We start from the raw sequence: 15562 nt of genomic DNA on the forward strand, positions 1-15562 counted from the left end.
TTTTCTGCTTATGGCTGACATGTCTGAAGAAACCTTTCTTGTTATTTTTCATGTCTACAGCCAGTTTCAATTCGAGTTGGGCTTTTGTTTTTCTAACTGCATCTCTGCATGCTCTGGCAATGCCCTTGTAGTTCTCGACGGATAATCCTCCATTCTTCCATCTCTGGTATGCTTCTCTTTTGGATTTGAGTAGACCTAGGAGGTCATGGTTGAGCCATGGGGGCCTCTTCCTCCGCTTACTCCCCTTTCCTTTGTAGGGGATAGACTGGCTTTGTGCTTCCAAGATAGAGTTCTTGAAGAACTCCCAGCACTCACTAGCTCCTTTGTCTTCCATGGAAGCATCCCATTGAATCCCTCCTAACTGAGCCCTGAGTGTACTGAAGTTTGCTTTTCTAAAATCCAGTACCCTTGTCTTAGAGCTGACCTTCAGCACGCTCAGAAGGATCCCAAACTCCACACTATTGTGATCACTGCAGCCAAGGCTATCACTAACCGAGATATTACAAAGCAGGCTTTGTGTATATGTATGTATAGACCTACATATATAAATAATATGTGTATCTGTATTTTCCTTCAATATTCTAATAAAATTCTGGATGCCTAATTAGTGTGTGCTACTGACAATCAAGTGGAAATTGCTGGCCCCTAAGTTTCCAGGGTTTTATTCTTCTATTAACAACCAAATATTCTACAGTCCTAGAATGTAGTGTATAAATATTATTAGTGTATAATTATTTTATAAACCTTATTAGTCTTTTATGTCCTGATTTACACAAACATTTAAATATACTCTCAAGTCTGCTAACTTAAATGAGACTTTAACGTTGGCCTGAAAGAAAATGCTTCCCTGAATTGGTACTTCAGCAATTTAAATTATCACCACATTTATATTTTAGATCCTTCCCCCCAATTCTTTTTTCATAGGCTTTGTAGTAGCAAGTAAAATGTGACTTGCACCTTGCAAGTTTGTTCTTATCTCAAAGCATCTATCAGCAGACATGGAAACATCCTTCACATTTGGATCAGTCTATGAATTTTAAGGGTAAGTCCTCCACTTTTAGGGAACAGATTTTTAGTATATCCATACAGTTTTTGTAAGCTGGAAGCCCTGCTCTTTCAGACTAATTAATGAGATCTGACCTACATCCTTTAGGCTGGGGCTGAATCCTCAGCGGGAGTGAGTGGAGCTTGGTGGCGGCTTGGTGTTCAAGAGCTGATATGAACACAGTACAGGCAGCTAGGGTACCAGGGCCTAAGACTGAAACAGGGATCAAGCCAAACTGATGGTGTATATGCACCCTCTGATGGTTGTTTCAATGCACCTTTCAATTTGTATTTTTTAGAGAGGAAGGATAATGAGAGAGCTGCAGTAGTAAGTACTTTCTCTCTTTTTATTATATCCTTGAAAATCGAACTGAAATGTTTTCCAGGCATAGCTTTACTTGAAAATTAATTTAAATTAACTTTTTTCTTTCAAGTGTGAATTAAATATACTGCCGCTGTTGCTGATTAGCTGTACGTGAGGACACTTTCCCAGAGTCATATGCCTCTTTGTGTTTATCTTAATTCATTCTGAAAATAAAAGGTCAGAAAAGGAGAAAATCCAGTGTAGAGAAGTGGAATTGATTTGGAATGGCAACATGACATGTTGTGATAGGAAAAGTGCTAAAAACAGCAAAAACAGCTAAAAGGGTAGAGGAATTTGTAAAAGCATAATGTGCAAAGTGTGAAAAGAGACAAAAGAAACCATGGCTGGCTGATTCCTCTCATGGTGGTTTCACGGTCACCTGTGTCCATGTTGTACGCTGGTTGTGAACCTGCCGCAGCATCATGTGAGAGAACTTGCAATGTTTCTTGTGGTAGGGTAGGGTTTTGTCCAGATGACCTCAGCTGTTAGTTTTTTTCTGCCCACCAATGCACATGTAATTTTTACATGTGTTTTTATTCTTCTGTGATATGCTAGATAATAATGATTTCTTTTGTAAAAAATTGTTAAAATAAGGCAATTAGTGTTTCCTTTATAAACTGACTCTATAAAATGAATCTACTCTTACCTGATACGGGTAGCCAAGCCACACCTGTCCTGAGTTCAACTTTCCTATTAGTTTTGATAAAAAATAAACGAAGTCTGCTTGCCTGTTCCTGTTGTCTAAAATATTTAAGAACTTCAGTGCTAAAAGTTACACTGAAGATAGTCATTAATAATCATAGCCTGCAAGCCCACAAATCTGCAAAATATTTGCCTCTGTGTTTAAGACAAAGAAATATTTACTCTGTGAATAGTGTGTCAGAATAATATTCAACAGATGGTTAAACACACAATCAAATACCAATGCTATAATTCTTCCAAGACCCTTAGCTTGCCACTGAAGACCAGCAATTTCCAGCATATATATGCACATACTTGCATCCATTATAAAAGTCATTCTTCACAGCCGTCTGTCTGAAGAGTCCGTTTTGTTTATAGAAAGCACATACTCAGTGTCTATAGATCTAAAGTGCAGATGCAGAAGCAGAGAAACACATGAGAGGTAAATCAAAATGATCTCTCCAGCTCTCTGAGTGGAGGGCTAGCTCTATTTTGAATGCAAGTCACTACATCCAAATTGCTACTCCAGCTGTTGGGACTCACCTGAGGAGTGGTGTCTTTGATGAGGCCCTTCACCAGTCTTACTTGCAGTGTGCCCTCTGTCTTGTGGTGTTTTAACTCAGGAGTTTCTAGCAGACAGCACTTTTAGTTTCTATGTCATATTAGAATTTCCTTAAACTTGGGAAAGCTAATGCAAAAGTAATGTTGCTGGTCCACAGTGCTCACCTGAGATCAGCCCTTTGATAAGAAGGTTTGCTCAAATCCCCACCGGATGCCAGAGCACTGTTGGGTCTCCTCCCGACACAGAAAACCTGCATCTTCTTTTGTCCTCTCCTCTGTAGTCTTGCTTGGTAACTCCCACATAGCTGGTTTCAGGTTTGGCTGTGGACATCTTCTTTAGGAAATTGTTGTGGTTTAACCCAGCAGGCAGCTGTATACGACACAGTTGTTCGCTCACTCCCCCCAAGTGGGATGGGGGAGAAAAATGGAAAAAAAAAAAGCTAAAACTCATAGGTTGAGATAAAGGCAATTTAATAGGACAGAAAAGAAAGGGAAAATAATAATAATAATGATGATGATGATAAAATAATACACAAAGGAAGTGATGCACAGTGCAATTGCTTACCACCCACTGACTGGTGCCCAGCCAGTTCCTGAGCAGCAGACCCCCGGCCAGCTTTTCCCCAAGTTTATATACTGAACATGACATCATATGGTATGGTATATCCCTTGGGTCAGCTGTCCCAGCTGTGCCCCCTCCCACTTCTTGTGCACCCCCAGCCTGCTCACAGGTGGGGAGGGGTGAGAAGCAGGAAAAAGCCTTGACTCTGTGTAAGCACTGCTCGGCAGTAACTAAAGCATCAGTGTGTTATCAATGTTATTTTCATCCTAAATCCAAAACACAGCACTATACCAGCTACTAGAAAGAAAATTAACTCTATCCCAGCTGAAAACAGCACAGAAATATATTTTATTTCTTCCATGTCTCTGTGGCAGTTGGGAACAGGGATTTGATGAGGAATACTCCTTATGAGTTAGGTTTGCCAGATGTGAAAAACTGTTTGTATGTTGATACGCAACATGGTGTTCTGGAAAGGGCAACTCAGTTCAATGAAACAACCAGATAACCAGGATAATTTGACCTTCATGATCTGTAGATAGTCAGACTCTCTCTCTTTGGGCAGGGGATGGGGGAGGCTGGCAAATTTAGCCTGGCAAATACACAGTACTTTGAGTTAGCTGAATGAGCAATACAGGAATTGCAAGCATTTGCTGCACACTACGAACATTCAGTTTTGGGGAGTCACCACAAGCCAGTTAAAACATGGAAATTTGTTAAGTAAGCTGATCGCAAATCAAGAACCCCAGTGTCCTTCATGGCATAGCTTATCACAGCATCACAGACTGGCTGAGGTTGGCAGGCATCTTTGGAGGTCATCTGGTCCAATCTGCCTGCTCAAGCAGGGCCACCTACAGCTGGCAGTGGCCCAGGACCATGTACAGGCAGCGTTTGAGTATCTCCAAGGATGGAGACTCCACAACCTTCTTAAGCAACCTGTGCCAGTGCTGGGTTACTCTCACAATAAGAAAGTGTTTCCTGATGTTCAGAGGAAACCTTCTGTGTTTCAGTTTGTGCCCACTGCCTCTGGTCTTGTTACAGGACACCACTGAAAAAAGCCAGCTGCATTTTCTTTGTACCCTCCCTTTTCAGGTATTTATATACGTTGATAATAACCCCCTGAACCTTCTCTTCTCCAGGCAGAACAGTCCCAGCTCTCTCAGCCTTTCCTCATAGCAGACATGCTCCAGTCCCTTCATCGTCTCCATGGCCCTTCATTGTGCTCTCTCCAGTATGTCCATCTCTCTTTTACTGCTGAGCCCAGAGCTGTACCCAGCACTCCAGGTGGGGCCTTACCAGTGTTGAGTAGAGGGGAAGGATCCCCAAGTGGCAATACTTTGTCTAATGCAACTAAGGATATTATTCACCTCCTTTGTGGCAAGAGCACATGGCTGGTTCATGTTCAACTTGGTGTCAACCAGGATCCCCAGGTCCTTTTCTGCAAATCTGCTTTCAGGCACTGGATGGCTGCCAGCATGTACTGGTACCTGGGGCTTTTTCCTCCCCAGGTAAATGGTGGATGTAACCTAGATACACTAACACTTTTATATGTATTATTTTCTTTCAGCTCCATCCATCTTTTTTTGAATGAATGTCATTATCCTGCAGGTGTTTCAGAGAAGAAAATAACTCCGTGAGTCACAGCAGAGATCACATGTGACTGCTCCATGGGAAAGGCCTCTAGCTTGAGGCTGTGCCTCAACGTCTGGCCCAAAGAACAGGGAGAGACTTCCAGACTTCAGCTGGACTGATGGTTCGTGCGTCAGTCCCAGATTTAGTAACACAGGTTACCAATAAAATGCATAACAGTTTATCAACATGTAACTAGGCTAAGATTGTATTGGAAAACAACTGCATTTTGAAAAGGGAAGAATGTGTAATCCAAATTAAGATATTATAGACTAACAGGAATGAATAACAAAATCACAGATAGTCTGTTGGAGCATTCTCTGGTCTGCGCCTCCTAAGTTTTACTTGGCTTCTAGCAAATGTTCAGTATGAAATATGCTATAGCGTGCTATTGACTGCAGCGTGATCCATCTGAGAAGTCGGATTCAGTTCTGGACCGTGTTCAACTCTGTGTCACTGAAGCCTGGATTTGTTGTGGCCAGTAGTAGTGCCAAAACCATTAGGAAACTCCAGTAACCCTGTCAAAGATTGGCACTTGCACATTGCCTTAATGTGTTGCTTCAGAGATTCCTGTGCAGCAGCTTGGATGCTAGCCCGTATTAACCATAGTCAGTGGGGACAGAAGGTGAGCTTTCTGAGCACCGGGCTTCGCTGCCCGAGGAGGCAGTTTGTCAGCACATCATACATTGCAGGAGGGTTCGGCTCTCGGGGACCTCTGTGAGGCACACTGCCTCATCAGAAAAAGTCTAGTGCAGAGGTGGGCTGGCAGAGGTTTTCGTCCTCTCTTGATAAAATGCAGTTGAAAATTACTTAACATTGTAAATTAACAACTTTTACTCATTTGTGTCTTCTGTTCCACAACGACAGGACCTTTTATTTATTCCTTCTATTGCTCCTGCAACTATTTATGTAGTTTACTGATTCAGTCACAGCGTGTCATTCATTGGAAAGAAAAATCTCTTTTCCTCTCACATTTTATTATCAATGATTTCCTGCCAGCAGGGGTCACGCAACGACCACGGCTTCCCATCGCCGCTGCTGCCCTAATCAGCGATGCCAGCACATCACCTCTGGGTAAGAGGCACTGGGCGATGCCTCTCTTTGTTACTGAAAAGAGAGCTGGCAATGACCATCTCATTATATTAATATTTTCTGGGAAAGATCCTATCATACCTGTAGCATTTTTTCTGGAAGCTCAGATATTTTTAAATGGTCATATTATTAACTGTTGTAACACTTCAGACAAATATACCCATTCTGCTCTTCACTGTGTTGGCAGGCTGTTAGTGCTCTCCCAGTGTTGAACTTGCCTCACCAATCTCTGCTACAAATGAGTATAAAACGTCCTCTAGGAAAGGAAAAAAAGAAGCAGTTGACTGTTGGAATCCCACTAGGAAAAGCAAACTGACTGTCAGGAATTGAAATAAAAACATTAATATTTTATGCTTTCACATCTGCTATGCCTGTTAGAATTGTCTCCTTGGCGAATTTTGCTTCGAGGAAAAAAGTCAGCAATGAAGAGAGAGGAGCTAAAGAATGAAAGGCTGTTACAGCATTTGGAAAAAAAAAAAGCACTAGTGGGGTGTAGCGTGAAACCTTTAGCTCACATATGCATAGTATTGGTATTTCAACTGCAAAAAAATGAAGGATTCCACTGAGAGACCAGGGCTCCCTTACACTAGGCACTGTGCACATGAGTACCAGAGTGGCAGTTTTTTTCCAAGACAACCAGAATCCTGGATGGATAGATAGAAACAGTGACTAAAAAATCTTTTTCCTGTCACCATTTTTGCTATCTAAGAGATTCATTGTTGCCTGTCTTACAAAGGTACCTTAATGTTGATATCCCTGGATGTTACCTGCGGGCTGACTGACAACGCATTGGCTCCAGAGGACACAAAGTGCTGCTCTCACCTCCCTCTATACCTTGTATCATGAAATCTGTGAGAACAGCATATTTGGCAGCTGTGCTGAAGTTTGGGTTTAAATTTGCCGGGAGAAATGGTTCGAGGCTGTGGCTATACTGTAGCGAAGGGCAGGGCTTGTGGGGGGGTGTTATCCTGCCGTGCCAGGAGAGCTCCATGGCTCCATTCTCCAGCTTCAGTCGGGGAATCTGGAGTCACATGCAGGTCTGAGCTACAGGTGGCTTGGTGGCACTGGGAATGGCCTGTGCTCCTGTCACCACATTTCTGCAGGATGCAGGATGTGTCTGAAGCCAATTTCCAGCCTTTAGCTGCATGAGAACCTACTCACTTCGATTTTGTTTCAGATAAACAGCATGGAAATATCTTACAAAGGAAAAGGCAGAGGTGAAGAAAGATTCCAGTTTATGACTGTGAAGATATTCTAAATTGTAATTTCTACTACTTGATTGTCCATTAATGCATGTTCATCTTATTCTTTGTAGTGAACTGAAGTGATTAACATCAAAATGCCAGGAGAAGAAATATCAGAATTGTTGAAGGGTCAGAGTCTTTTAGCCAACTTTGAAAAGAGGCAAGAAATGAGACGATGGGTCTGCAGACCTGAAAATAAAGAATAAAAGAAGGGTCAGTAGCACCATGAGATAGACATGCTCAGTAATTACTATAATGACAGTACTAAGTAGAGATGCAACAACAAGTCTGTAACAGAGAGAATGGGCTCACTAAATGAAGTTAAGGCTAAAACCTGCCTTCCTTTATCTGCATACAGCCCTCCTCATTCAAAAGAATTGCAAATAAGTAAATCATGACTATATTAGACCAAGAGTTTTAAATCAGATATTAAAATTCACATTGTAGTAATAATTTGTAAATTTCTGTGAAAGTTTTCATATCTTCAATTATTCCCATGCAAATGGCCTGAGAGCTGTTAAAACAGATGCAGAGGTGCACTCAGCATCTCTCATTTTAAGACTCTGAAGTTCAATGTATTATATTTTACAAACACTGAGACATTGAAGTGAGACCAACTGGTGAGCTTTAAATATTAGACTAGGAATTGTAACATGAGTGTAACTAAAGAGCTGATACCTAGAGAGCTCATTATTTAACTTCCTAGGATTTTACTGATGTTATTAATTTCATTCTCTCAAATAGGCAAAGATAATGTGAGATGCTGAATTATCAGGTCATTCCAAAAAGAAAAAATTAAACATTTCCAGCTGCAAATGCTTCTTCTTTATACAACAAATGATGGCCTTTTCATGGTACAAAATTACACTAAAAATTACACTAAAATCATGATGTTAATATGTGAGATGTGTTCTAATTCTGTCCTAAGATGCAGGATACCCATTTTTGAAAAATTATCCATTCACCCAGAAAGATTACACAGTGCGTAGCCTGAAAAAAAGTAATCAAACACCCTCCCAAGGGAGGTACCCATTAGTGTTGTGAATCCTCTTCTACCTGATGAGAAGTCTCAAGCAGGAGGTCTGTCAAGATGAGATTGTAAGAAAAACCTCATAAACACCATAAGTTTAGTACCTCAGAAGACATTAGGAAGAAGAGGTACTGGGGGTGCAAAGGAAGCTGGATGGCAAGTCTCAAGAGAAATGTTTTCTACCAGTTATGCCCTTACTCAGATTGGATGGAAATAAAACTGTTCCTCTTGCAGGAAGCCTCAATGCAGGAACACCTCAGAGATGCTGAGCAACACAAACTGAACAAGAAGGACAAATAGTGACATGTCTTTACCAGTGGTTGTAAGGCAGGACCCTTAAAACTAAAATGATTTTTGCAAAAAGGCATAGATAGGAGTCAGAGTGGCTTGGTTCTTTAAGTGCTCTGAAAGAAGCTATGTCACCATTTCTGGAGTTGAGCTCAAACTGGTAACATGGCACTGTTCAGCACTGTGCAACAGCATGAGCTTATAAGCTAACATCAACCAGTATCACACCTTGGTTCATAAACCAGCTTCTCAGATGCTGGTTCTCAAGCTGTCTCTTGGCCCCCTGCATCTACTGCATTACACCATAAAGATCTGCCACCACTCTCCTGCGCTCTTTAGACCTTCTAATAAGACCTCTGGATAAGCTGATATGAAGTTAGGTGTGTGACAGGCATACTCAGATGTCTGATGTCCATGAGTCTCTGAGACCACTGAGCCCCCTGAAAGGTTTTGTGGCTGCTTTGTCTCTGTGAAATTTCCAAGTTTTTGCTGTAAAGCGGTGAAAGCAGCAACTAAAAAACACTCTGTGCCCCAGAAGTTTTGAGTGAGTTTTCCTCTTCCCCTGCTTTGGAACATTTCTTCTGGGCACAGTGAATCTTGACTACTACTCAAAGATCTTTTAGAGGCTAAGTGGCGTGGTGGTAATGAAGTGTAAAGGTTTTGTCAGTGCATCTTCTGAACAGATTGTTAGTGTTTAACCACCACTTGAGGGAATGCTTTATGTGTCTGTAAACACCACTCTATCAAGAAGATGCTGAGAAGATAGTACTTCCAGGCAAATTCTTTGAGAATGTGGGTGAAGTTGCCTGGGGAATTGTGTTTTGGCACAATGGTGTTAATCTTACTTGGCACGATACTGTCTTTGCTGCTAATGTGTCATTTTACAAAAGGAGGTCTTCAGACCTCTGCTTTTTTTTCCCCTCTCTACTTTCCTTTTTCTATTCTGAGAAGGAAAATAACCTCAAACCCTTGTGTTGAATAGAGCTTCTTAACTGGCATAAATGCTGACCCAGACTGACAATGCTCATTAGAAAGTTCAAAAAATAGATTATTTTTTTCCTTTGCTGTTGTAAGAGTGATCATATTTACAACCCAATATTTTAAACACCTGACAGACAAATGCTCTGCAAGCCTTCCACAACAGCAACATCTTTTGGGGTTATTTATTGACTGCCAATGGGAAAAGGATTGAGCCTGTGTCGAGTGCTGAAATGCACCGTGCATCTGCAAGGTTATAGCCTAAAGAAGGTAATGGAAATATATACCACTCAGCTCTTCATAATGTAGGTCTCCAGTCAAGCATCTTGACAAATTTACAGTATACGGCAGAGTAGAATTATCATTCATTTATCATCATGACAGTAATTCAGTGAAATGCAAAGCATTTTTTTGCATATCAAATATGCATAATTCTTGTAAATGTTTACAGAAAAACAGGATTGTGAAAACAGTGCAGAGATATAAGATTTCAGAATACAGTGTACACCTTCTAGTGCTGCTTTTTGTACTGTGTGTTTTACAAGCCACCAGGAAAAATCGGAACATTACAGTGGGTACAGCTTGGCCTTTTGTGCTTGTTTATAAGTATTAACAGCATGTTTTTAAGAAACCTAATAGCATCAGTTCTCATTTTGTTGAGAGAAATGAACAACTGATAATTACCAAGAAGGATCTATCTTAATTTCTGAAAAGTTCATTATATTCCAGAAAAAAAAAAACAAACCCCAACCACCTAAAATTAAATCACCTTCCTCTTCAGGTTTGAAATATCAGCTTTCACAGATATACATACATGCTCTGGTGAAAAAGGAAACATTAAGTACATCTGATGAAGGAAAAAACAGCAGGTGGGAGCAAGTTATATGACACTACAGGTAAATTAGATGAGCGATAGTTCACAGACTAGTAGCCCAGGAAGAAAACAAACTATGGTTGAAAAAATCCCTGTAAGGATCTAAAATGGCACCGCTGCGAAGTTTTATCTGCATAAACAAAGTTAACACCACTGTTTTAGGACAGTGAATATATTGATATATACTTAACATACACCTGACATTACTGACACCAAACCCATTTTAAGGAAAAAACTAAGACACTTGGCATTTTGCTGTAAAGCTATAAAATCATATACAAGCAGTGTCCAGCCCTGCATCTTGTAGTGTCATGAAGTCTCTTTGACTAAGAATTAACAGAGGAGGAAAAGGATATTACATTGGGTTAGTCAACCCAATCAATCCTTTACTCCCCTCCTTTGCGTCCGGTGTTAGGTTCTATCTTGCAGTTTATTAAACAAGAGGCAGTGAAGCTTTAAGAAAGACTCAGGCCATGGTTTAATTGTATGGTGGTTCTGGCATGAGTACCACCATCTTGATTCCTACTCCTTCTGCCCACCCATGGGCAGCTTTTTCTCTGCACAGAAGCTGAGAGGGCAGTTTCTTATGGTAAGAATAAAGAGCAGTGGTACATTGGTGGGAGTCCTTATCCAGCCTTCCTGCCCTGATTAATGCAATAATGGAAAACAGGTTTGCAGGTTTTCCATTTGGAAGTGGCATAAACAAATGGGGTTTCCTGGGAGCAATATTTTCCATTTCTAAGGGCGTCCATTATTTGGAAATCTTTCTTCCTGAACAGAAGAAAGCCATTCCTTAATGGTCTGTGTGAAGCAAAACTTCTTTATAGGTCATTTGAAGATATCATGTTCTTTCAACTCTTTTGAGCTTTTTAAAGTTTCATTTAGTGTTGAAAGTTAGAGCGTCTCAAGAGGGTGACCGAACTTGTACAGTTTAGACACCTAACTTAGTGTGAGACGAACAGCTCTTGGAAGTATTCATCTGTTCCTATTGAATCTAGATAGATAGTTCAGTTCCCAAGTGTCGTTTTAAAGTGGTTAAAGTCATCAGAGAGGAAACTCAGCCACTGGTATAATTTGATAAGGATTATGGGATGCCGTAAACTTGAACACTGGGAAGTCTTTTGAAGCAAGCATCCATCTGTAGTTGTCTCATGGCTTTGAATGCAAGTGATTCTGAAGAGATCTTTCTTGTTTCCTTTTTGTCATTCAGATTTTCTGTTGGAAAACATCCGTTGGTCACTCAGAAATTTAGACTTTCCAATGGATAATATATAAACAGCAAAACACAATTATTTCCCTAGTTTGGTAAGACTTAATGTGTGTCAGGAGGGGAAAATATGTTAGACTGAACAGCTGGAGAGAAAGGCAAGAGGTCATTATTATTTTACTGTTTGTGGTGGCACCCAAAGCAAAGAAAAGCCCTTAGCAAAGCACTTTTCAAGCAAAAGAAAGCATAGTCTTTGTCATCCGCACTTCACAGCGAACTATTATCCAATACAGAAGCAAAGGTCTTTATGTAATGTGTGCAACGGTATGCTAACTGTAGATAAACTATGAAGTCCACTGTCTAGTCTAGTGCATTTTAGATCAGAAATACAGAAGCTAAATAGCCATATTCAGATGTGCATATTCTAAACTACCTAATTAAAGTAAAGCAGTGATTGTTGAGGTGAGTAAGAAAAAGTAAGATATGAAAATCTGGAAAAAGAAGTATGCTTATGCCATTTTCATCTGTCATCCCTGTTTCCTTGTGATACGGTTTTCCTTTCTTCTCAATGTATTTTGAATTTCAAAAGGGAAGACATGTAATGAATAGTGTCAAAAAAACAGAGATAGCAAGAGTCTGCCAAAGGGGAATCATATGTGTGACATTGAAACTACATTGCGAGTAGACCAGTGACTTCCTGAGAATTCTGTTAGTGAAAAAAGACACGTGTGGAAGAAACGAGACAAAAAAAAACAACAACAAAAAAAAAAAAAAAAGGGAAAGGGAAAGACCTCTATTAAGAATACAGCGTTATCTGGAAGGTGTTTGCTCAACTAAGGTAAAAGGAGAGAGAAGAAAGGACACTGGAATATTATGGAAAGGCTCTCCACAGAAGTGGTGGCAGGAAGAACTGTAAGTCAGAAATTCTTCAGGGTAAATCCTTCTAAAAAGTCCATGCTCCAGCTTCGGTATGAAGGAGAGATTATTTTTTCATTTTAAAAATCAGACACTTCAGATGACAGAGCCAGGGGAAGACAGAGGTAGAAGGGCAGAAGTTACAGTTCAGCAGTAGCAATGCTTTGAAAGTATGTTTCATATGAGGGTAGACTATAGGCAAAGATAGAAATGTGAATGCCTCTCTCCTTTTCCCCCCAAAAGCTAGCTTTTGTGCGAACAAATGAATGACATTTAAAGTGATTCACTTTTGTCTGACCCCTTGAATATCAGGGTATATAAGTGCCTCATGGGTTTCCTTCAGGCTGTTGACAGTTCGGTGGCAGAAGCAGACTTGCAGGAGACAAATGCCTTGCTTTTCCGCAACTTGTGGCCAGCTGTTAGCTCACCTGTGGCCAGGAAATTTTCTTTGTATTTGACATTTTTACAGATTATCTTAAATCTACTCAGATAATGAATCTATTAGTGGTCATACAACATTATGGGGTTTAGTTCCGGCCTTGTCTTTTTACTGACATTTGTAACTAGCAATGTGAATTCTTTCATAAGGAATAGTACATTAGACAGATGGCTTTTTGAATGTAAAGAAAACGGCAAAATCTTTAAAAATTCTAGCTTTAAAAGTTAAATTGAACTACGCTGCAGCACTTCTATGCTTTTCTAGCTTATTCACACACATTTTCAGCTCTCATTGTTGGATAAATTCAGCCTCAGTGTAACTTACTTTGACATAAAGGGATACTTCCCAGGAATGCGTTTAACCCTACATGTCTCTACTGTGGCTGAGGTTTTCCCAGCATGACAGTAGGTTGTAAGCCATGTACAGAGATACCATTATGATTTTATCATCGATCCTGTGAGGTAGAAAAATTGAGCTTTCCTCCAAAAATACTGTTCCTTTCCTCAGCTCTTCCCCTAATTCCAATTTTTGGAGGAGCTGTGGTTCAGCTAGTGTTGATGTTTTCAAACTGACCATTGGGTCAGCTATGATGGGAAGTGGTCAGGGAAGGGATGGGGAGCCAGGTCCTGAGTGTGGTGACATGGTAGGCACGGTGGAGGCTCTCCACTGAGGAAGCTACTATCACTTCTGCTGGCACAGTGCATCCTTTACAGCTGTAATCCAGATGTGCCCCAAAGCCGGACACTCTGCCAGGGAGAGTGTGTGTGTGGGTCATAACTGAGTGAGAAAGGGGAGCCTTGTTAACACTTGCCCTGGGAAGGGACCAGGGGGTGACAGTGGGCTGTGGAGAAGTGGCAGTCTTGGCTCCTGTTGATTATTTTGCAACTGTCTGTGCTTGCCCTGGTCTCTTATGTTGAATCGCTTTGTGCAAACTTGTTGCTTGTGAACAGGGAGGAACTTCTCAAACACCTTAATGCTGTCATTCATATTCTCAGCTATCAATGTCTCTTCTTTGGCCAGCCCAGCCCCATCATGGCCTTTGGGATGTGCTGGCACCAACATCTGTATGTTGGTCAAGAAGCTCATCTGTTGGAGGGGGAGACTTTCTTCTGCAGAGCTTTCCTTCAACTCAGCCATTCTCCTGCTCTAGTTCATCACAGGGCACAGAGCAGAAGGTGTCACAGGGCGGTGGAGAAGGGTGATGGTGAATATGCTTGTGATTCCACAGCTGTGTTGTTTTTATTAGGAACCTGTAGAAGTGGAACTTTTTCTTTCAGCTGCCAGTCAGCATCTAACGGAGTGACTGCACACATGAGATCTCTGCTGGACATCGTGGACTGAGCACCGAGGGTCCTCGCAGTCCTGGTTCCCATGGGCCACCCTGCACTGCAGCTGGAGGTGAGGCTGCTGCCCAGAAAAGTGCACTTGGGCTGTTTCTAAAGCAGTGAGCACTGGCTGGCAGTGGTACTGTGGGCCTGATGCACTGCTGACTTATTTAGCCAAAGCTGGAGTCTATGCAGATATGATTTCATTCCTAGTGGGGTCTAAGCTATCTTGATTAAAACAAGGTCATATGAGTTTTTAGATCTTCCTGTGGAGTCATGCCTCTTTTTCCCCTTTGTGGGAAAGATGATAAGGAGTGTTTCTGTGCTTCTCCAGAGTAGAAAGTGGTTTCAGGCCAGCCTGAATGCTAAATATAATGAAGGCCACATGGAAAAAGAAGCAATTGAATGGATAATATTAGCAAAAGTGTCATGAGGGTCTAAGGTAAGGAGGAGCTGGGAGTGGTATCGTATTGGGAGCAGAAGGGTCAAGAAACCTTGCTAGCTTTAATGAGATCCTGTGCAGTGAGTGACTCAGATAGCTTGCAAAAGCAGTGATGAATGAGATTCTTTCTGGAGCTGGGTGTGGGGAGACTGATCCACCTCCTCAGCTGTAATGTGCAGGTAAAGTAAGAGCAAGTCCAGAGCAAAGCCAGACAGGCAACCTGGGGTAATTCTCTTTTATTAGGACAGGCACCGAAGGTAAGAGTTTCTGTAGTTGAGGGGACAGAACAACTTCTATTTTGCTTTCACATCCTCATGAGCCTTTTGGGCTTAAATTCACCGCACTCCCATAGCTTCTATATGAAACAATTACTGTTTTTAAAACTTAGAAGGAGGTTTGCTAAGCCATCTCTGGGTGTCAGGAAATTTTCTCCACCGCAACAGGCTAGATTTGCAGAACCAACTGTATTATTATATTGCTGTGAGCAATGGTCACGGTTGGCTCCTTTCCCCTTCCCCCTGGTTTTGCTTCTGTAAATTAGGCCTCTAATCTTATGGACTGGTAATCTCTTGATTATTCTTGAGAGAGGGAAAACAGCTAATATGCATATTCAGCCATTACACTGAGCACCGTGTAGTATTGATAAACAATATGGTCAATGATTAGACAACTGTGTGGCACACATGCAACCTTTGTGCTACTGTTTCTGAGTGGAATTCATTGTTATTATGCTCTTTTGTGAAGAGGAAAAGAAAATCCAGAAAGCTCCAGCTTTCTCGAAATCTTTTAGATCGCAAGTGTAAATATGGATGCAAAATCCATTACGAATGGTTATTGATAAATTAAGTGTTATTTAGGAATTAATTTACCTTCCTGTTTTTGTTACTGTG

The sequence above is a fragment of the Phalacrocorax carbo genome, chromosome 1 (genome assembly GCF_963921805.1).
Source record: "Phalacrocorax carbo chromosome 1, bPhaCar2.1, whole genome shotgun sequence".
Taxonomy (NCBI): Eukaryota; Metazoa; Chordata; class Aves; order Suliformes; family Phalacrocoracidae; genus Phalacrocorax; species Phalacrocorax carbo.